The sequence below is a fragment of the Mesocricetus auratus genome, unplaced genomic scaffold (genome assembly GCF_017639785.1).
Source record: "Mesocricetus auratus isolate SY011 unplaced genomic scaffold, BCM_Maur_2.0 Super-Scaffold_100015, whole genome shotgun sequence".
Taxonomy (NCBI): Eukaryota; Metazoa; Chordata; class Mammalia; order Rodentia; family Cricetidae; genus Mesocricetus; species Mesocricetus auratus.
Genome location: NW_024429198.1, coordinates 34,238,294 through 34,262,549, shown reverse-complemented (window position 1 = coordinate 34,262,549; position 24,256 = coordinate 34,238,294). Strand labels below are relative to the sequence as shown.

Here is a 24,256-nt window from a genome sequence, read left to right as displayed (position 1 = left end):
CTTCCCTGGCCAGTGTGTCACAATCTGAACCATATGACCACTGACACTGGCACTGGTGTCCTGAGACAGGTCTCTGGTTGCTCAATTCACTGTCCAGCTCAATTGCAGACTGAGTCTGCTGTAGCTGGGACTGTGTGACTCATGGTGGTTACACCAGGTATGTCTATTCTCTAAGGATTTTGGATTTCATGCTGACTTTATATAGATTTAGAAAACAATAATAACAATAAAAAACCAACCAACAAACAAACCACCAAAAGGCTTGCATTTTTGTAGCAGGGAATATTAAGAATTCAATGGTGATTGCTTTTTATGGCATTCAAGCTATTGAACTAAATAAGTTTTAAAAAATCTTTCAGAAATATCTGCATTGTTTCAAATTATTTTAATTCCCATCATCCTTGGAGTTCAGGTGATCACAGACTAGACACTTCAGTGCAGTGTCCATGGTGTGCAGTGACCCTGTCTAATAACTCCCTTTACAATGTAATTACCCAGAAAGTGTAGACAGCAACCACCTACAACACACTCACCACCTGACTACTGTGCATGGGACCCCCCCAACCAAACCCTTCTTAATGAAAAGCACTTTCTATCTCAAGGTCACTAAACTGTAACACGAATAATAAAAACCCAGGGACCGAGATTGGACTTCAAGATGAAGATCAGAAAAGCAAAGCAGCTAAGCCACCAGAGAGCTCTTATCTCTACCAAGGCTGGGGAGATCCTGACCTCACCTTGGCTTGAGACTAAATGCCGGAATAGGAGGCCCTGTTTCTATCTTATACACCTCTCTAGTGCTGGGATTAAAGGTGTGAGGTCTGTTTCTCTTTTAGATTGGTTCATTCTCATGTAGCCCTGGGTGGCCTTGAACTCTCAGAGATCTGTCTCCCTCTGTCTCCTGAGTCCTGGGATTAATGATGTGTACTGCTACCTCCCAACTTCTATGGTTGTGCTAGCTTTGCATTCTGAATTTCAGGCAAGCTTTATTAGACCATAAAAAATATACCACCACAATAAACCCTTCAGGAAAGTCAGAGATCTGCTGGCACAGCTCATGCTGGCCATTGAGGACTTCTCTCAATATGATGCCACTGTCAACCATGAGAAGATACTCTCCAAATTCTGCTTGCAAAGGATGTGGTACTGAGGACCTCTAGCCAGTTGCCAGGCTTTCACTGTAACATCCTATCTCACTCCAGAAAACACGTCTTCCTGCCTGCCTGCCTGCCTGCCTGCTCTAATTCAACAGATTCTGTGGGTAGAGGAGAGGACTGTAATTCCAGAAAGCATCTGGTAGAAAAACAGTCATGCAATGAGCCACTCTTGCTACACACACTGTCCCTTTTCCTTGGAGAACTGTATGGGAATGCTCTTGGGGAGTTTCTGGTGTGAGGCTGTCTTATGCACAGACTCACATGCCAGCATCCATCGGAAAGATACGGAGGCTGATGGCAAGCCTCCTTCTCCCAGGGGCCGTCGTCCACAGGCTTAGGGTACTGAGCCAGAACACTCCCCATGTCAGCTGCTGGATTAAGAATTGATGATGGGTGAAAACGTCAGAATGAAATAATACAGGTTTGGAATAACAAAAGACCTCTCCGAGTTTCAAAGTTAAGGCCAGAAATAGAAAGCAAGCCTAAGGATGTATACTTTGCGCTTTAAAATTTCTAATATGCAACTAACTGATTGGATTATATTTTAGGAAATGTGCTGTGTGTCCACCAATCTGCCCCCATTTCCATGAGTATTTCCATAAAGAAAAAGGTAGAAAGTGGCCACCGCTTCATCAGGTCACAGTGTCCAGCAGTCAGCAGAAATCTAAGAAGCAGGCCTCCGGAGCTATTATCCAGCTGTGTGTGCCTGGAGCAGGATGATACCAGGGACCTACTGGCCTCAGAGGGACTCAGAGCTGGCATGGGATCAGGATCAGGGTTGTCCTTTCATACCGTATATCTATTCTGAGCCAGCACCAGGGTGGACATAGGCTACACTGCAGTCTGCACATGACATGGCCATCACTCTCTGCTCCATACCTAGACCCAAAGAACAAGCCCAGGGGTGACTCAGAAGGTGACAATCACCTGGAATGTCAGAACATGGCTTGGACACATCTGTTCATTGCTAAAGTCAGGAATATGACATGAAAGTCCATGAGTTTCTGGTGATGATTTGTAAAACAGTCCCCATCCCCTGGTCCCTCCTTCGTCCCTTGTGATTCGGAGAATCACCTCTTTTGTTTTCTTCTCTTCCAGCTCTGAGTTTCAGACAAAGCCTCTGTTCCCAGCTTTACCAGGTCAGGCCAAGCACTGGGGATGGTTAGGTATTTTCTTTGAGGAACAAACAGGGAAGCTAGTGCTATTTATTTATTTTTCTTCTGATGGCTATGTTAATAAGCATTGCTTCAATTCTACATAACTAATTAAAAGTGCAAAATCACCTATGACTTTGGTAAAACTGTGTTTTAATATATCTCCATTACATTCCGCAGAGGTGATATCCTGCTGTACATTTTATATCTTGAGATAGGAAGTGTGTTTTGTTTTAATTAATTAAGTGCAGAGAAATTAGGTGGCTGTGAAGTTCTGTGTCAGTATCTCAGGGTCTCTAGAATGGGTGTGGCTCTGCAGAGTTTGCTGCTCATATGGGAGGGATACCAGAGACTCCTGTAAGCCTGTGCAGCCCTCCATAATAGATAACCCATTCTTAGCCCCCTCCCCCTCCTTTTCCTTTGGAAGACCTCTAACAAAAGCATCAATGTCAAAACTGCTTTTGTCTTCTGTTGAATTAAATGTCACAAGGGTAAACAATGCCATACACAGAGTTTACCTGAACTCTCTGCTCCCTGACCAATAAATGAAGAGAGAGAACAGGTACCTGCCACCTCTGCTAATGGTGTTATCCCTACTCTGGGGTCAGCCTGCCTCCAAAGCTCCACCTTACAGAAGACTTCCTCTTTTGCCTCTGGTTCTGTTAGAGTTAATCTTTGGGATGTGTATAGACAGCCGCTAGGATTCTATGTTGACCACACTGGCATCTAGCTGATGGCTATGCAGAGGATGTAATGATGCCTTGTAACAGAAGCCCCCCTCATCTTTCTACTCCTTTATTCCTGCTTCATAGAGAATTATGTCATTGATAAAAGGCCCCAAGTTACCCCTTTGTAAAATGCCAGTGACAAGTGTGTGAAACCTCCCTATTTTCAGCATTATCATTTACTATTTTTGTCCTGCACGATGGTCTAATTATTTGCTGCTGCCTGACAAATGTGCTCTCTATCCACCAGAACGGCAGGCTTCCAGGGATTTCTAGAGCAAATGCTTCAGAACACAGCAGTGACAGTGTTGCCGCCGTCACCTTGCTTACGCATGAGCCTGGGAGTCCTGTGAGCCTGCCACGGCCCAAACCGCGCTGCACCACGCCACTGAAGGAACTCAATCAGCTTTTACTTCAATTCAAACCTTGAAAATTTGTTTCTAATGCACCTCCTCTCTCCCCACAAAGCTGAAAAAAATAAAATTTATTTGTAAAGACAAGATAGTGACAAAAATGGTAATATGAAAAGAATTTAACCCTGGAAAACTACAGGATTGTAGTCTGGTTTGTTTTTTGCAGTGAGATGTAAGGTTGTGTTATTATGTCTTACAGTCTGTTTTGTGTCTAGTTAAGTTTCTTAATGCTTAATTAGCCTTGATCTGATTTTTAATATTCCCAGCCCCTTTTCTAAGTAGCATCTGCATATTCTCCACGAGCCAAAAAGACAAATGGAATCTGATTCTTTTTAATGACTGACTCGCAGGACTTGCCCTGTGGTTTCCAGTCCGAGCTGTCCTCACTCCGGTTGCCTAGGCCTCTTTTCCCCACACTTGTAGGTGATTAACTTGGAATTCACGCTGCTCAGAGGCACGGAAAAGGTGAGAGTTTGGACCATTTTGAGATAGAAATGTAGAAAAGCATCCATGAAAACCAGCCGGGGCTGTGGTCCTGGGCTGTGTTGCTTATAAGAGCTGCACAGACAGGAGATTTACGGGAAGCCGCGTATGTGGGCACAGCTGGTATTTCAAACCTGCCACTATTTTAATTTTAAATTTCGATGCTTAAATTGTATTTGGAAGGTCAGAAAATATGTTCTTTTCCTCTCCCATGCAGATAACTGGGTCAAGCCTTAAAAAAAAAAAAAAGGTGGGCAGAAATGGGGTAAATTGCCTTTTTAAAGGGAGGAAAAGCTGCCTGCTGTCCCCGAGGAAGCAGTAGTATCTGCGAGGTTAACTAGAAGAGGGGATACAGGGCTGCCTGAGTACATAGGTGCCAGGCTGCTGGGGTCTGCTCCAGAGCCTGGTGCCTGACATGTACCCACGCCCATCATCATCCTGAAAGGGGCCTTGTTCTCCAGGGCTACAAAACACCTCATATCTTCACACCACACTGTATGTAAACGGAGGTGCATTCCCCGTGCTTGTCAAAACAATCCTGAAATCCTATTTTCCTTTAATAAAGTATAGTTTTGTCCCCCAGATGTATGCTTGAATAAGATGTCATACTCTGTTTTTGTTCCTGATTGCACCCTGCTGATGTTCTTAGGCAGCAAGAAAATTACCTTATTGAAACATATTGCTGGTGGTGACTACGGGGCCAAATTTTGCATCGGTATTACACACATGACATATTCAGAGACCTTTGAGTAAGACTATGAATATCAAGTGATTGCAAAGATTATACACGCTCAGGTCTCTTTCTTGGGGTGTAAAAGGTTGTGGGTCTGGATGAGTGTCTTTCAGATCAATATAATTATGTCATAAAAGCGTGTCACAAAATAGTTTACTTGCAGCCTGTACTCTCACCCGCCTCCTCCTAGCTTACTCTTCTGTGTTGAATTGCTTCTAGAGACTGCGACAGTCCTGTGGGGTTATATGCTTGCATTTTCTGATTTCTCATTACGTACTTGAGCATTCTCCATGTCATATACATCCAGGAGTGTGCAAGCCACATGTATGGGATCATGGGAAATAGGGAGCTGTGATTTCTAGAGCCTGATGCTCAACTGAGGTGAAACTTGTCCCCCCTTTATACTCCACAGGCACACAAAAAATATGTCCATGTGTGATTTATTGGAGTTGGAAGAACTCTACAGCTAAGGGCAGTGTGGTGATTGGAGGTGCTGGTGTCTAACTGCATCCATCTGCTGAGGTGGAGCAGATCTAGAGTCACTGCACTTCATCAAGGGAATCCAGGAGGGGGGCAGCAACCATGCAGTCCTTCTGCTATCCTCCCAGCTACAGTGGGGGTCCTTCCATCACACAGTCCCTCCCCAGCTAAAGTGCAGGCCACAGTGACTTCCAGATAGAATAAAGCCAAGCTTGGAGATTACACTCTAGTTTTCTTTTGGCCACTGGCTGAAATGCTTGCCAAATGTTCCATGCAAACTGTAGCTGTTGCTGTCCTGTGTTGCTAGCTCCTATAGGACAGTTCTTCACAGAAAGAGACACCTCAGTTAAAAATCTCCCAGAGAGATTGAGGGGCCAATTTTATTTTATTAAAATGAAACAAACTCAAGTTCCCCAATAATCGCCCAGTTTCTTGGTTCAGCCACGCAGTATTCATCCTGCTGTCTTGATGAGAATAATGAAAACGCTTAGCTGGCCTCATCTGCACCTAGCTGTTGTGACCCTCAGCAGACTGTCCTCACTGGCACATCTCACACTGTGTTTTTCTGATTCTCCACGTTCTGAAAGCAGGAAGAGATAGAACCTTCTGGAACCAGGGGTCTCACTTTGAAAGCAGAATAAAGCTTCCTCTGATTGTTCCTCTTTAAAGGAGTCCTTCACGAGCTCTTCCTGTGCCCCCACGTCTTCCCCACCAGACCTTGGCTTATTTCCATCTTTGTCACTTTGCAGTCACAGAAATGTGTGTCTCTGCAGCTCTCTCAAAGCCCCTGTAGAAAGTAGAAGGTTCCTGAGACCAGGAGCAGATACCTGAAGCCGGAGCCCACCAAGTCAGGGCACATGCTCTTAATCTGCATACAGGTGTGATTTCAGGGAAAAATAGGTGGAGCAAAGAGTGGTCCCCTGAGGAGAGGAGTCAGAAAATAGGCAGTATTTCAGTGCAGGTCATTGTTTAGACAACACAGAAGTGTCTTACTGAGTAACCACCCCCTCAGTGTTCTTTGGAGGTTATGCCTGTTGTGCTTACAGCATCTTCAGTCACCGAGCCCATCCATACAGGGCTGAAAGGAATCCTTGAAAACTCACCCTCAGCTGATTTGGTCTTGTCAAGCTGCTGTTTATCAGCCTTGGGAGGCCTGACCCCAGGGTTCCCTATGTTGTAATCTCCGGGTGACCATGGAAACCTCCCCTTTGTCAATACAAGATTTTGTCCATGGTGGAGGAAATTACGGAGGAGAACCGCAGAACACCACAGCCCAGTCCATTCACTGTTGGAGGAGTCCACATTCCGGTTTGGAAAGCCATCCCATAGAAACCCAGACCTAAGTGTTTGTTCCCTTGTAAATGTCTGGAGGATGAAGCACTCTCTGCTTCCTATGTGTTTGCCATTCCATGGTGTTCACTTTATGGAAGGGTAGTCCTCTCCCCTGCTTCCTCTGCTCATGAGAAATGGGTGTATTACACGGAGATTTTATGACATTAGTGTCTGCAGGCATAAGTCATCCTAGCATGGCCCCTTCCCCCAGAAGATGTATCTACCCACAGCACACTATTTGAAGTCCAGCCAGAGATAGTATCTCATTGCTGGCTTCCTCCTCAGAGAGCGCTGGACAGTATCCAGTGCTGGCACACAGGGTGGCAGTGTCTGTTCCCCAGGGACAAGGAGTTGGCCCAGGATACAGAGGCCCCTGTCAGTTTATGGGTACTCAATGTTCTTGTCTTCTTTACTTTTTCCCTGGTTTTAACTCAGATCCTGTGTTTATCACCATGTCATTAAACATGCCAGTTCAGTGTTTATCCAACCATCTCCAGTAGATTCGCAAATGCTCCTCCCAAGGCACAGCCATCTCCGAAAATGCCCACCTGTGCCTCCGATTCTAAGTGGTGCCACACTCATCTGGACTTTCCACCCCGTAACAAGATCATAAATAACACCTTTTGATAAGCCCCTCCCTTTGACCCCTAAATCATCTTGCAATGTGATTATGAAGACCCTCAAGGCAGGCGCCATCCCAACCTTCACATCCCCAGCAAGCAGCATGAGAAAAACCCAACACAGCCTGCAGCAGGCTCCTGAGTGCTCTCCTTTCGCACTATTCCCAGCTCTGAGCTACATGAGCAGTTCAGGTGCTGAGGCGGCAGGGATCTGAGACCTGGGTACCATCAGGGGCACTGAGGGTCAGCCCTGCTTGGCTGGGACTCCTGTTTCATCAGAACTGCTGGGAAGGAACGAGGAGGAGGGGAGCCCAGGAGGGTGAGGATAGAAAGCTCCCCAGAGAACAACTCTGTTAGCATCCGAGGCTGGAGAAGCAGAAATCCAGCCACCTCCGGGGGTGGGGGGTAAATGTAATGTAAAGACTGAGGGAAGCAGGCGCAGTGCGCTGAAGGGGGCTGCGATTCTCCCTGTGCAAAGCCGTCCCGGAAGCCAGCAGTCACCCTCTTTCTAGCAGCTCTCTCCCAGAAAGAGAAAGGAAAGTTCAAGCGCTAGGGCCCGCCCGCACAGTGGGAGCCCCGTCACATGGGCGCATCATGAAATTTTACTGCAAAATATCCTTTTTTTCTTATTTGAAAAGACAAATTATTAGCATTTTTAAACAATTTCAATATGTTTAATGGCTGAAAGTTAAGCTCAAAGTGTTCCGCTCACTGAGTAAAGTACCAGGTCTGTAAACAGGAATCTTAAGTTACCCCAAGAGTACACTCATTTTAAATTTTACTTGAAAGCGGGATGTACGTTTATTACAATTTCAAACAAAATGCTAATGCCATTAAACAAATGAGGTTTAGGCAAATTAACTGCATTTTAATATTCTGAAAGCCTATGATATAGGACATTGTGTTACGAAACATTGGCTAGAAGCATCGGCTGCAAGTGGGATTTTCATTGCAGTGAATCTCAGGAGAATATTTGTAATTAGTATCATTTGCCTAATACTTCAGGTTAATTAGAATATTTAATTGAATAGCTGTAATCTTCAGAGATGACTATATTATGATCAAATTAGCTTCATCCCGACAGAGCCTGATCGCAGGGCGGCAGCCTGCCTTACTTCTGCCAGCTATTCAGCCCTCTGGAGCGTTCAGCAACATAAGAAAAAATCTGTTTCTTACACTTTTGAATTTTAATGATCCATTTGAACTCTGCCATCAACATTTAATTATTCTAGGAAAAAAAAAAGTCCCAGCCATGACTCCCATATGGCACGTTGGCAAATGCGCTTGCCCACGGTGGCGCCTGCACCTCCCCAGCAGCTCAGAGGAGGATTTAGCGCAGCCTTGCCTCTGAATGCAAGGCCTATCCCTCACGGTGTTTGCAAATACAGACCAGACGAGGCTTCGGAGAAGAGGTTACTAGGATACTATTGAAGCGCTATTAGGAACAGATGAATTGAGTTTCAGAATGCTACAATGAACTTAATCCTGTAATGTCGACACTGGACACAGCATTGTGTTCAGAAGGCTCTGTGGAATCAGATAGCCATGTGGCTAAGCTGCAGGAGCTAAAAACACATTTTTTTAAGGACACAGGGGGCAGGGGTGAGGGCGGTGCCTATACAAAAATCATCCTGGATCAGAGGGAGGGTCCTGACACTTGGGATTCCGTGTGCAGATAGCAGTAAAGGAATGTGAACGAAGCTTACCCATGGATCTTGTGGTCCCAAAATTCTGAGAGCTAAGGGATCACTATAGAACAATCCAGTGTCCCTAGACTGAATGACACCTTCTCAGTGTTAAAACATCCTGGTGCTCATGGTGGAAGCACAGGCAGAAACTGCTGGGCCCGAATCGGAGTCGAGCAGCGCAGCGAATCCAGGCAGTGTTCCCCAAGGCTGGAGCACCGAGGATCATTGCACACAGAGAGCCAAGCAGGTTCAGAAGGAAAGGGCTTCCAATGCTGCTACCGCTCCACGAAATCAGACATCGATCATTCTTGGATTTCGTGCCTTGCTTATAGTAGAAGCACCAACTCCAGTTACCCAGGAAGGTCTGGGAGAATATTGTGGGAGAAAATGTGTAGAAAAAGGGGTGGAACACATTGCTGTTTAACAAAGAAATTAATTTTTCCCCCTAGACAATCATTCTCATCTTTGCAAGGACTGTGTATCTTTACAGAACTATGGAGGAATGGGCACCTACACATGCACACACCCGGAATGTGTTTAAGGGAGTTCTTAAATACAGAAACTGCATTTTGCTTTGAAGTTAATTGACGAGCTGAAATAGATAATTTATGTTAGCTGTGCCGGCAAATAACGGGGGAGAGCTCACCATGGGTAAATACCGTATTGAGATCTGTATTTGGATTTTCTAACAGGAGTTAAAATGGCATGCAGATAATGCGGACCACTGGCAAAACCAAGCTGGGCTGGTGCACAAGTGACTGGCACTAAGCTGGATCTGAGCAGCACTGTTCACAAACACCAAATGGCGTGTTTACCCGAATTCTTCAGGATGCACTTCATGGGTAATCGATATTACGAAAAGCAGTAACGGCCGTAAAACCTGGAATGTCTTCAGCAACACAGGAAGAAGAAAAGGCAGTCTGAGTTTGCACTTAGGTGGCTTGCTCGTACCTGAAGGACAAGTGAAAATGGGGGGCATTACCTTGGAAGCAGACCTGGTTCTGGGGTCACTGACTTTATGGACGCCTGCTGTTACAGCCTGATCACCTGATCACAGTGCAGAGTTAAAGTGGAACACAGTATCCGCGATGTTTCGTGGTCACCAATTTTACTTCCAAACCACCTCGAAATGATGATTTAAAATCCACTCTCCAGCGGCAGTTAAAAGCACCTGGAGAATTCATTTTATTGGGGAGCACACTGCATAATTGAAGCTACCACGAAATCTTGAAAAAAAATTGCTGAACACAGAAATTGTATATACTGTGAGCTGGAATCTTGCCTTATCTATAAATCTGAGCCTAAAATTGTTTTGTGCAAAATCAGTTCTACTTTCCTGGAGCTAGTGTTCTATCTGTGACGATATATCAACTACCCATAGGTATCTCTTTTCAAAAACATGCCTCTGCTCCTGGATCCACGAGCATCTGCTGGGACGCATTACAGGCCCGGCTCCTCCCGGGTAGCAGGGCTGTGATGTACTGTCTTCTCGGCGGAGGTGCTCCCCACACACGCAAAATCCATCCAGAATTAAAAATCTGCTCCACTAATTGTGGAACAAATTTTCAGCAGCCCTCTTTGAGAATCCAGCCCTAAGTATTCTCCCATCTATTAAACAGATGGCAGATAAGATTGTAAACATATTTGCTTCATATTGAATAGATAGTTTCTGGCATAATACTAATTAACAAATTAAATGACTGACTTTCTGCATCACATTAGAGTTAAAACCACTTTGTAAGTTTGTCTTGGGTAGTTATTTACTTTGACAATAGCACGCAGTGAAAAACTGTTAAGTGTTTTCCCAGCAACATTATGCATGGAATAGTTTTCTTTTTTAAAACTCCATATTTTATTATAATTCATTTGGCTTTCATTACAGTCACTCATTACGAAATGTATGTGCACTTAATCCATTTCCAAAGGCTGCATGTTTCCACAGCCCGCTCGCTATCATTGTCTCTGCTCCATGAGAGTGTGCATGGAGCTAAGCGTGCCTCTGCTCCTCTGGTTTCTCATATTTTAGGTGGGACCATTCAGGAAAGAGGAGCCGTGATGAACGGTGTGACAGCCGAGCTGTAGGGAACATTTCTGCTGAGATCATTTAAAGGAGAACATGCTATTCGCAGCCTCTTCCTGGGTCCTGGCAAGTGCATTGTAACACCCTCGACCTGGCCCTGGGCTGTGCTGTGCTGTGCTGTTTAGCGCCTGGAGGGATTGGTTGGCTGCTATTCACCCTAGGCTCTGTAAGCTTACCTGTGAAATGGGAGCAAAACTCTCCCATCTTCTCACAGGATGGGTCTTGACTGTGGGACATGAAACACGTGGGAGGGAGCCCTGGGGAGTTCTCCTGAGGGGTCAGCAACATTATATTCCAGTGTCTACAACCCCCACTTTTCCACACAAAGGAACATTTGCTAAAGTGAAGAAATGGCGAATCTGCATATCTGCACATAGTATTCTATATGTCTACAGCAATGCATTTTGTGGGAAAATGAATTTAGCCTGAATATCTCAAGCCTCTGGGTTCTTTATCAAAACATAGAATCCTTGTCTTTTCTCACCTGCTTTCCTCCTTTCTCTCCTCCACACTATCAGAATGAAAACAAAAACAGTTCTTTGCAGAAAATAACTTGAACGATCGATGCTACGATACTACCCAAGCAGGGAAACAACATGGGATGGTAATATCCAGGTAGGATTTAAATGAAATGGTGGTCCCACCTTCACCAAAATCTTATGATTTCTGTTGGGTTTAATAAAGAATGCTGAGCCTGTTCAATCCCTGTGTGGTTTCTTGGCAGTGAACTGTCTCCAGCAATGGAGTTCATGTATCTCTTATCAAAAAGAATTCCTCCTGTGTTGAACAAGAGTGCACTCGGGAGGCTTTGGCAAGCGGGGTACAGATGCCCTTTCAAGGTCAGCAGTGTTATGATCACAAGTATCGGCAACGCAGATACAAGGAAACAGATCCCGAAGATTTCAATGGCTCAAATGGAAAAGCAAGCCCCAAATTAACTCAGTGCCCTAAGATGCTCGTCTCTTACTATCTGCATTGCACTGACGATTTCCTCATTAGCATGTGCATGTGTGTGTGTTGTGTGTGTGTGTGTGTGTGCGCGCACATGTCTATATGTCATTTTTGTGCCACTGAGAGTCCACATTTATGGACACTTGGGTGTGTTTAAAATTAATCTTTATGACTTTGAAGTTTCTTTTTTTTTTCATTTTCCACTTATGCTTAAAGCTGAAGCAAATACTCACAGCAATATTCATTCAGACATTATGACCACTTGGAATCTGGATGATGGCAAAACATGATGGGTGAGGAAAACAGTCTCTCATTTCTTATAACTCTCTATGAGGCGGGACATGCACATTGATTAGACATGAAGGAAGGAAGAGTCAAATGAGGAAAGCTGAGCCTGTGTACAACGGGAGAATGGGCTTTGAAAGAAGGCTATGGCGTTCTGGAAGTCATTCTGTGGCCTAGAGAGTCTCCATTCTCCTCGGCCCCACTGAAGCTCTTCTGGTAGAATAGTACTGTGTGGTGGTGGGGGGGCTTCACTCTGGGACTCCTGATTTACCCATCAGCCAGGTTTTAGTGGTCTTGACCATGATGGAGAAGATAACAGCTGCCCTGTGGGGTCAGCAGTAGTTTTCAATGAGGCAATGTATTGCAAAGTTACCTGGATTTGTCTGGGCCTGTCAATTCACAGAAGTTTTCTAGTAAAAAATGGACAGAATTTTGCTTTTCCAAGGCCCGGCTGGCACAGAAATACTGCCAACTGGGTGATCATATCAGAAGCTCCCAAGGATTCTTGACAACCCATGTTTCATCAGAGCTTCATACTGCAGCCATTGTTACAGCACACATGCACTAATTTTCTGTTAGTGAGTGTGATTAGTGGACTACATTAATTCACTGTTTATTCTAGCTTTTAATGGTGATCAGGCAACCTGTGAAGAGCTGTTACTTTTTGTCTTCCTAGAGGGCAAAAAGAAGGACTGGCAAGCATTCTAAGGCTGATCACTAAGTCAAAGTCTGCCCTGGGGGCTGAAGAATCTCCATGACTTGGGCTTCCTTGTCAAAGTCATTCCATCCATTAAATGCAGGGACTACTCAAAGGGTTTCGGGTGCCCATTTCAAAGGCTCATTCTTTACATAAGCAACTGGAAAAATCCACTCCCATGGACAGGGAATAAGAGTGTGGGGTGACAGGCAGCAGTGTTTGCTGACATTGTGGACTTCTTTGATTTCTCGTGAGCAGGACCGAAGTGATTGTTTTAGGAAGCATTTAACAGCCTCAGGGTAAGAATCCAGTTTCCATTTGTGCCTAATCCAGGAGAAAAGATGATTTCCACCAGTGCAGATCCACTCTATGTTCATCTATCATCCCTCCCTTGAAAACATCTTCTGGAAAGAACTCAACCCCCCACTCACATAATCAGAGAAGAATGGCACCATGTTACATACTCAGACTCATGAGCAATGCATATCAAGAAAGAAATCATTTCATAAATGAGGAATATTGGCATATAAAACTTTCTTGAATAATTAGGTCAAATGTCCATCTATATTAATTACCTACTTATTTATTATCCGTCTTAATGTCTATCTACTAGTCTCTATTATTTATCTAATCTATCATCTATCTATTTGTCATCTATCTATTCATCATCTATCTGTGCTAGCTTGACACTAACCAGGATCATCAAGGAAAAGGGACTATGCAGATTGCTCTATAGGCAAGTGTTGACTCATGAGCCGTGTGGGTGGGCCCAGCCATGTGGACAGGTGCCCTGGTCTGTATAAGAAGTCAGGCAGCGAAAGTCATGAAGATTAAGCCAGGAAGCAGCTTTTCTCCATGGTCTCTGCTTCCGTTCCTGTCTCCAGCCTCTTGCCCTGTGTTCCTGTCCTCACTTCCCATCATGATGAACTACCAAGCTCTTTCCCTCATATGTAGCTTGTGACATTTTATCATGACAAGAGAAGCCACACTAAGACATCATTTATTTTCCATCATCCATCTCTCTACCAATAATCTATTGCTCTATCATCTATCCACCCTCCCACCCAATCTATTTTACAGTCCTTATTACACATAATCATGACATGTGAATTTACCCTACTTTTTAAGTACCATGTGAAATAAGAAGGGTTTTATGTTTTGAAACATAAAAAATATTTCAAAATAAAAAATTAGTCTTGTATCCACCAAAATGTCCGTATCTCTGGACTGTCATAAATATTAAAAAATGAAAGCTATGCATAGGTGTGTATAGCAATCAATACACATGTGTCAATTTAGGTTGAAGAAATCCCAGATCAACACAGATTTCAATAAAGAAACCTAGTACAAATGATATTTTCAAATAATTCTGTGATGATTTGTGAAGAAAGCCACAAAGCAAGATTGATAAATGAAATGAGAATTTCAACCCATCCTTTAAATAATGTCCTTGTGTTTTGTTTGTTTGTTTTTATGAATGTAGATCTGGTTCCTTTGCTTTTCCCAGGGTATGGCAGGTGTTTATAAGCTTATTAGATTTTCAAAAAATGATAATGAGGCAGATGACATACTACCTTTGGGGAAATAATTGACAGGTAATCAAAACTCCAAGGGAAAAAGCCAAGTAGGAAACGTCCGTCAAGTTAATAAGTTGCTGTCTGTTCTTAACACATCGGGCGGGCTTCCTTCCTGGTGTCAGTATGCCAGCATCCCGCACCAAGGTTGGGAATGCAATTGACGATGACACCTAGGATCTGAGGCTCAGGCACATGGCTCCTTTAGGACACAAGAATCCTTTCCACAGTCAGATCTCAAACCCATGTCAAAGAAAAATGAGAATGAATATTTATAGGAAGGCACAGAAATACATGGTGATTTCCTAACATACTCCAGTTTAGAGGAAATGACCAACTCTTACGAAAGCCAACACAAACTAAATCAAATATTTTATTCAGTATACTGTAAGACTTTAAATAGGTTAAAGTAAAATACAAGCAAGTTAAACATTAAGACATAATTTAATTCGAGTACCTAGAATTTAATCTAATATGAGTATCCACAGAAATGAAATGTTTGACTGCTTGGTGGCTATTACAGTTTAAAAATACTATTTTTCTGAATAGATTTATCCAGTGAATCAGACTCATTTTTTTAGTCCAAAGTGACTTTCAGACTCTAGTGTGGATTCGTTATGCTTTTTCCTTAATTACCCTCCGAAAGCTTACTGAGTTCATAGCATTTGCACTTTAGAACAAACTACATGAAACTTAAAGAGGGGAAACATGATTTTGTTTGTAGGGAGCAATGTTGGTTCATCCACTCAGCCTCAGATAAGACACAAGCAAGTCAATGATGAAGTCAGTATGCTGCTGGAGCCAGGCGGCAGAAAAGATTCTCAGGTGATGGCGGGACTGCTGAGAAAATAGTCTGCAGCACACGGCGATTCCAAGAGTGACGTTAAACGTGATGGCGTGGAAGCAGGTGTGTGTGACTGTGATGACTGCAGCAGAGGGGAGCAGCCTTCTGGATTCCCACTTTTCTACCTCCAGCCCTTCATCTGAGAGTGGCTCTCCACCTTAAGTGAGCATCTCCCATTCCATACCATCTTGGTTTCCACCGACCTCTTTTGCATGCTGTGTCTAATCCTGTCAACCCCATTGCCAGCAAGGTGCCAGAAAAAAAAAAACTTCTGGACTTGATATTGAGGGAGTTGAGGACCACATCCTGGGTGTCTTTGTCTGCCATGTGAGGCATGATCCAGCAACTGCTAAGTTTCCCTTCCAGGCAGAGGTACCAGCATGTATTTTCTTTATGTCTTCTACCTCAATAACCCATGTGTAAATTATATAACCGTAGCTAAGGCAACATGCCCACTGTCATCCATTTTCTTGAACTTATTTCATTTATTCCCAAGAATTTGGGATCATTTCCAAAGTATGGGGGCTTCATAGTGGGTGCAACAGTTGGAATCCAAATCCAAGTCAGTCTGGTTTCATGCCTGCAGCCACCGCAGTCCACACAGCATCCTTGTAAGAGTATTTGGGCATGAGAGTGGAGATGGTTTGAAGTTCATCAAGGTATTGAAAGTGCCATTTTTATTTGCAAGTAATATGCTATTTGTCATTCAGTAATGTCACCAATGACCATCTAAGCAAGGGAGGGAAGGAGACCAGAAGAGCAAGTGGGAGAGGGTAGAAATGTTCCTGGGAAAGTTCTCAGCGCACAGGCCTGGGGTTTCCCTTCCCTTGATGACCTTTTTCACTTAAGCATTTGGGTTCCACTTCTCATAATATACCATGGAGCGAAGTCATCGCTAAAGGAGACATACACTTCTCTACCCCAAACTCTGACAGTACCTTCAAAGAGCGCTGTTGCTCTCTTCGCAGGTGAAAATGTCAAGAAGGGAAAAATCATAATTCCTTTCAAATCATCAAACATTGTTTCATGTCCTCTTATGGGCATTGAACACATGAAAATTTTGAAGAAGGAATTATCCAAATACCGCAACAAAGCCCTCAAAGATACCAAAAGAAATGATGTCTTCTTGTGTGAGCTCAGACTCTCCAGTGTAAAAGATAATCACAGGCATCTTTGGGAGGCTGGGGGGTGAAAGTAGAATTCAAATCTTTTGACTACATGTGACTTGGAGTTTTTAGAATGACTCCATCACTTCATTCTCCTTGAATTAATCATGATTTAAAACAGCAGCAGTAATTCTGTGTCACTGTTAAGCATTTAGGAGCGATGCAGTCAGTGGTCCATTTCTCAAACAGATACATGCTATGGTGATGCCAGAAGCAACAGTGGCACGTCTAGTTTAACATTCTGTTTGTAAAACTTCAAAGAATATATTCTTCTGAGTGAAAGTGAGGTATAGAGAAGTTGTTTATTTAATGACTATATACATCTCAATCTGTTGTAAGACTTTTGATCATTTCAAATGTATTCAAATAGAACCAATCGTGGTTATCTACTCTTCTGTTTGTGGGTTCTTGATCACTCTTTGTATCATTCCATCTGGCTGACTAGATGTAAGTTCAGCTTTAATTTCAAAATTGTGTTTCAGTATTTCTTTAAACTTGGTTACTAATACTAACATTCATATGGGCACGTGTACCAATGTTGTCACGTGGTGGTGAGTTTGGTCATAGTCACTCGGTCCTTTTAGATTTTGTCTACAGCTTTTTGTCTTTGAAGATTTGTTTTATTTTTATGTGTGTGTACGTGTATCTTTGAGGCCACATCCTGTACATGTGAGCTGGTGTTCAAGAAGGCCAAAGCGGAGTATCAGATTCCTTGGGGTCAAAGTGACAGGTTGTTGTTGTGAGATGCCCAATGTGAGTTCTGGGAAATGAACTCTAGTTCTCTGAAAAAGCAGGAAGTGCTCTAAACTGCTGAGCCCTCCAGCCCCTGACTATGTATTATGTAGCATTCAATAAGCAGAAAACAAGCAGAACTCTGATTTTGATTAAAAGATCATACTAAAAAGGAAATGTTATTCAACGATAAAGTTAAATCTCTTTCCTCCAAGCCTTTCCATATGACGAAATTTGCAAGGTCTTTATGAATTTTATAATTATAGACAAAAGGTGAACATCAATGACAAAGTTATCTGCTTGCTGTTGACAATGAAAATGGAAACCTCATGATAAAGATGACAACCTTTCTAAGTTATTAAATCTTTTCATCAACAACACACCCAAAACAGGTTGCAGTCACTAAACCCTTGCCTACTTCTAGGCAAGGTATGACACTCTGCTTGGGGATGTAGATACACAGAAGAGCTGCAATGTATTTTATGGGGGAGAATAGCATTAGGTTTGTCCTCCAAAAGACATCCGAGTTAAGGGTTTGATTTCCTGCTGTGGTGACAGTGGTGTCAGTCATACAGAATCATTTGGTCATTGAAGGTTCTTTGGCAAATCAACTAAATTTTCTACTAGTAAAATCTGACATTTTATAAACAACTGTTCTCAATTTGTATTATATTTTGTACAGAATTATTTAGAAATATTAGGGAAAGTATTGAATTAACTCTTTGCTTTAGAAGGTCAATTCCTGAAGCCTTGGCAAATTACACTGTTGCTCAAGTCCTACCTCATCCTTGCATGGGCAGAGAGAACTTGCAGAGAACTCCAAAGGGTACCCTACAAAGTAGAACAAAATCCAATTAAATATTGAGACCGTGAATGGTGTGCAAGTTTTAGATCTGAAATTAAGTAACTGCCTTTGAAATATCTTGACTTATGCATTCATTTCATAAGCCCTCTATTATGATGATTTCATATCCATTCTGGATAATATTTTGTTTTAGTTCAGAGGATCAAACCCAGGGTCTTGCACAAACTATGCAAGTACTGAGCTATATCCTCACTTCCCAATTTGTTTTATTCTGAATGCAGAAAAAATGTGGAATTGAGGAAAGATGATTTCATAGCTTCTAAATTTAATTGACAAGGGAATTATTTATAGGTAAATCCAGTTTCAAAGCTTACTCTATTTTATTCTCCTATGTTTTGATTTTGTCCTTGAATTGAAAAGACAGAGATCAAGATACATGCACACTTAAGCATATGCAGACTCCAGGCTATTTACAGAAACCTCTCAGAGCCCAAATATTCTAGTACTTATAGAAGTCCTTTCTTTAAATACTGAAAACACTATTGTAGAAAGTACTTCTTCAATGTCCTTCATTTCCAGTTTAGTACTCATAACATTCAACTTCTGAAGAATGATTGGCTGTTTTAAAAGTTCAAAGTAATAGAAAGTTTTCCAAACATTTCCAAAATCAGATGAGGGCTTTGATGGATGGACAGGTTCTTACTAGAAAACTACTGCATCCCTGGGCCATGTCACCATGTTACTTACACTTAGTTAATGCAAGATTAATTTGTACAGACAAGAATTATAATCCTTACTTAGTATACATAGACATATGGAGGATATACTTCAAAAATATTTCAGTTTTAAAACAGATCTTGAAAAGAACTATATCATAGGTTGTAATGAGCATTCTTCCCACCATCCTGGTCCCAGAGCTGTGTCAGTCCCAAATAAATACATGGGACGTTATATTAATTATGAAACTGATGGCCTTTGGCTATGGTTTCTTAATGGCTAGCTCTGACTTAATTATTAACCTGTAACTACTAATCTATATATTTTACAAGAACTTATGTTTCCCAGGACGCCAGCCTCATGCATCCTCTCTTCCCGGGATCACATGGCGACTCCCTATCTTGACTACATTTCCCAGAATCCTCTTCAATTCCTAGTCCCACCTATCTTGCTTTCATATTGGCCAACAGTGCTTTATTTATGAACCAATAAGACAAACATATACACAGAAGGACTCCTCCCATCAATAGGTTATTATAAATATATCTATTAAATTCAACCGAATCATCATAATTAACCATGTAGTTATTGTCATCTTTTCCTTTCACTCTGTTCAGATGGTTTCATAGACATGCCACAGAACTCAAATCCACCACTGAGGTTTTCACAGAATAGATCTACACTTTTGTCTTAACCTGTCCATACTTGGAGAAGCCATAAAGTCATAGTTCTCATGCCCATAAGAGCACTGAAGATGTAGAGATCAGATGACTTAAGTAGAGAAAGCAATGCGTTCTTTCTAAGAAAACTATGGACTTCAGCATTTCTTAATTCTTGTGAAGCAATTGGGGTGGAGGAGACAACAAAAACTATACATTTTACATTTAAGATAAGAAGGAATTGGTATGAGTTTAAAGGACGTTATTGGTCATTTGCAACTGACAGAAAAGTTGGGAATCCTGAGTAATCCCACTATGATAGCTAATATTTTTCAAGTATTTTATATTTAGTTTTTATGAATGTCGTATTTCTATAAAATGTATTCTGATCATATTAACTCTCTACCAGCCCCCAATTACTTCTTGACTCCCATTATGTTCTTCCCCCTGCTTCTGCACTTCCCCCTCATCCTTCTGTCTCACTATGTCACTCTGATTGAATATGAACTAGCCATGGAGAGAGCAGACTGGTCTTAGAACTTATAAAGATCTGCATGCCTTTGTCTCTTAAATGCTGACAATTTTAGACATGTGCCAACATAACAAGCACCCCAGTGAAGCTATCTGCGAATGAGTATAGGACCATCCACTGGATCATGCACAACCTTCTAGGGGCCACTTCTCCGAAGAAAACTATCTCCATGTCTTCCAGCATCCATTGACTGTCAAGTAGCTCCACATGGATGATTAATCTTAATTGCCAATTTTACTAAACTTGGAACCAGCTAGGAGACATAGCTGTGCAAGGCTATTTCTAGGGAGGTGTAAGACAAAGAAATGCCCACCTTATGTGAGAGTGGTGCCATCTCTTTTTAGCTCCTAGCTAAAGAAAAAAGAAAGAGGAGGAAACCTGGATGGCATCAACAACCTTTTATCTGCTTCCTGGTCTTCCTCATAGAAGTGAGCAGTCTCTCACTCCAGCCAGCATCCACAGCCAAGAGCTACTTAGCCTGTAACTCCTTATCTGATAGAAAACATTCCAGCCATGAGCCTAATTAGCCCCTCTTCCCTCAGCTTGCTCTTTTGCTTGATTTGGTAACAGCAACAAGAAAAGTAACTAGTGTTCTGCCTTTAAAAACCCAGAAATGATTACTACGTGTAAGGATGTTTGGAGCAAGTGGGATGGTGGAATGGAATCCCAGTGACTAGGAAGTTCTCTCATCCATTGTGTGCTGGCTAGTTTTAAGTCACATGACACAAGCTAAAGTCATGTGTGGGGGGTGCTAATTAAGAAAATGCCTCCATAAGATCAGGCTGTAGGCAAGCCTGTAGGGTATTTGCTTAATTAGTGATTGATGGGGGAGGGCAGTCAATTGTGGATGGGGTCATTCCTGGGCTAGTGGCCCCAGGTTCTATAAGAAAGCAGGTTGAACAAACCATAATGAACAAGCCAGTAGGCAGCACCCCTCCATTGTCTCTGCATCATCTCCTACCCTGTTTGAGTTCCAGTCCTGACTTCCTTTAACGATGAAATGTGATGTGGAAGTCTAAGCCAAATAAACCCTTTCCTCCCCAACTTGCTTTGGTCATGGTGTTTCATCACAACAATAGTAACCCTAAGAGAACCTCTATCTTCTACACAATGTGCATACATCTACACATATATGTGCAAATACTAATACAGATACAAGTGTGCATGCACACTGCATATGTATGTACATGTAAAAATGTGTTTCTAATAGATGACATTTGTTGAAAAAAATATTAGTATGTCAAACCCAAAACAAAATGCAATATATTAAATGGACAAAGTAATGAACTTAATTAAAGACAGAGAGCCACACTGCTGTCCACAGCTGATTGTGAGTCCATCTTGAGTGGAGGAATGAAGATGATCCTGGTTACCACAGAGGATGACTGCCCAGATGGCATCTCTCTTGACTGACCCTTGTATTGACAGCAGCACTACTGAAGTCAAGGGATGTGTTATGATCAAAGGCTTCTATGAGTTCCTGATATTAGAGTTTAGAGCTATAAATATTTATTTTCCTAGGAGGAATCATGTAAAAGTATAGTGTCATACCTATATTACAAGGTAGGCATACTAAAAAACAGTGATCTGGTTAGTTCCAGATTCTCTGTCCTTAAGGTACCACACATTCCTATGGCCTACAGCTACATGAATGGCTCACTGGGCCTTGCCTGTATGAGCATGTTCCCTTCCTAGTTAGGGCACAGTCCTGTGGTCGTCATACCTATGAGCAGCATGCATGAGTAGCTGCAAGATCTTGTCTTGATATGTAGGAAGGGGTTTTCTTATCCCAATGATCTGAAGAGTGCCATTTCACAGTCAGTCACTGTCCCATAATTCCTCACACACCCTAGTCACTCATTGCTCCCGTATGTGTGATGTAATATTTGCATTTGTTTAATTTCATATTGTTACCAGGATTCAATAGTACTCACTAGAAATGAATACCTACCAGGTTAAATGTGAGATCTCCCTCTCCAACTTCTCCCTCTTCTCTATCTTTTTCTATGTCTCTATCCATACCCCAAGTATCTCACCAGTGAGTGCATTTTCAACTGTATCACTGTGGATGTCACTGATGGTTCAGAACAGCATGTTTCTGAAATTGATCATGAACCACTTCTTAAATTGTATCAAGTGACCTGAGCATCTATTGAGGCTGCTATAAAGGTTTTCTTCTTTTTTAACGTAAGAATATACACTGACTCATTTGGAATGTCAGTTAAAGATAGAAACAGTAAGAAGACTTATTCCTGTAGCATTTTTGACTTAATAGAAATCCACACTAATCAACATAGTATGCTTTTTGATAACACTATAGGTAAGAAATCACAGAATAAGACAGATACCTATGAACTAGAGCCAGTCAAGTGCAGGCAGCTGCTAGTCACTACTGAGCTAATACAAAGGTTGAATATTCTGGAGACAGAACAGACACGGGCAAGAAAAAAAGATCCCCCAAAAACTTAATCAATACATCACACACAAAATTTGAATCTTGGTTATCCTGAACACAGAAATTGTTAATGCAGGTCTCCATAAACATCTCCTATAAAGGTGAAAACAAGAAATACTTTCAGCAGGAAATGTTGACTTAGTAGACACACAAAGAAAATGAGCAACCATCTGAAGACTAGGAAAAATTTCTCACAACAAGTATTTTCTTCATTATATTTCATTGAGATCCTACAAAACCCTTAAATAAAAAATAGGGAGACTACAAGAAGATGCATGCATAAAAGGAAGATGTCCTTCCAGCTTTGGAATAAGTGGAGGCATGAAGATGTCCACTGAGCTGTGGGTTAGGCCCAGCATCAGTAGCCATCAGATACATATGAATGAGATTCACATATACCAATCAGCAAAAGACACTGAAAAAAAAACTCATGATATATCAACTGCAGGTTGAGGTTTTGTGGGCAGAATTCTCTCCCAACAAAGTCACACATCAAGGCTTTAACCTCCAATACCCAAGAATGTGACCATGCTTGGATCTTTAAAGCAGTGGTTAAGGGTAAATTAGGTTATAAGGTTGACCCCAATCCAATGTGTCCAGCTGATATCTTTATAATGAGAGGGGACTTAGGAAGACTGTTTGCTCAGTAAAATGCTTGCCTTGAAAGCATAATGTCAAGGCTATGGTCCTCAGAACTCAATTTACCAATGCTTGGAATGGTGATACAAATTTATAATATCAGTGCTGAGGAAGGAGAGGCAGGTAGATCAGTGGGCTCACTGATCAGAAAGTCTAACCTACCTGAGCGAGTCTAGAACAGTGAAAGACCCTATCTAAAGAGGTAGATGGTGCTTCTGGCTTCTACATACATGTGAGTACAAACACACAGGCCCCATGTTTCCCTGTATACACATATTCACACACACACACACACACACACACACACACACGCATGCACACACAAACTAGAGGGAAAGAGACATATTAAAGATGTGTGGGCATGAGGAAAGGCAGTGTGGGAACGTTTGGGGAAGGTGTCTGGAGAACAGACTTCAGGTGTGTGTGACCCTGCAGGCCTCTTCCCCTTGCTTCCCATGTGTGAGGCAGCATTTCTGTGTGCTTTGCTTAGGTCGATGCAACGAGGAGTGTCTGGAACTGCTGAGCATAGCTGAGCAGATCATGGAGAGCATTGGTTTGGTAGCTGGTTTTACTGTCCACCATCCAGCCAGTGCCAGCCAGTCTGTCCTACAGGAATACAGATATCCAAGAGAAGGCCATGCATGTGTCCAGATGATGACACAGGAAAGAGTAATTCAGGGCAGGTTGTTGATTCATGGGACAACACAGGAAAGGGTACTTTAATTTTGTAGACTGGAGGAAAGACCAGTGGGGAACTTGGAAGGGGGAAGAACTGAGTCCATTCTGGTGGTTCAAAATGACTGACATGGTGTTCAGAAATAAGCTCAGGCATGCCCTGGTGTTTTATGACCCACTAGACAGGAAAGCCCCTCTTACATGTTCATATTAATCAGAAATGCAAAGATGTCTAGAAACACCTGTGCTCTAAAATGGTGGTGGGTCAGTAGACACGTAGAAGTGGGTGTGAATCCAGCCTCGCTTCTTCATGAATTCCAGAAGCCTGGACATGGGGGTATTCAGGAAATCTGGTTCATGGCCTCTGCTGGCGCTCTCCATGGTGATGAGAGGACGGGTGAGGGAAAACACGAGACTGGTTCCTAAGCCCCCATCCAGGACAGAGGTCCCAGTCTTTGCCTGGCTCCTCCACTGAGGACAAGTGCTGCCAACTGTTCCATTACCACTGTAGGACATCACAACCTCCCAAGTCAGACCTCAAAGGTTGAGGTTGAGGAAGAAGCCATTTGGGCAAGGTAAGAGTGCTTGTTGGGACAGACAGGGACACCTGCTGATATCACTCCTGAGACTGATAGAAGAGTGTACCCAACACCTTGCAGA

The 24,256-nt window shown here is 42.5% G+C and overlaps 1 long non-coding RNA gene across 1 annotated transcript; it reads right to left on the bottom strand.

Annotated features, from left to right (window-relative positions):
- Nucleotides 1–9,498: 9,498 nt before the first annotated feature.
- On the bottom strand, nt 9,499–20,465 carry LOC121144247. Its single transcript, XR_005881562.1, has 3 exons — nt 20,141–20,465; nt 17,896–17,945; nt 9,499–9,736 (listed from the first exon to the last, which is right to left on the bottom strand). It is a non-coding gene; the product is annotated as an uncharacterized LOC121144247 (long non-coding RNA).
- Nucleotides 20,466–24,256: the final 3,791 nt, after the last annotated feature.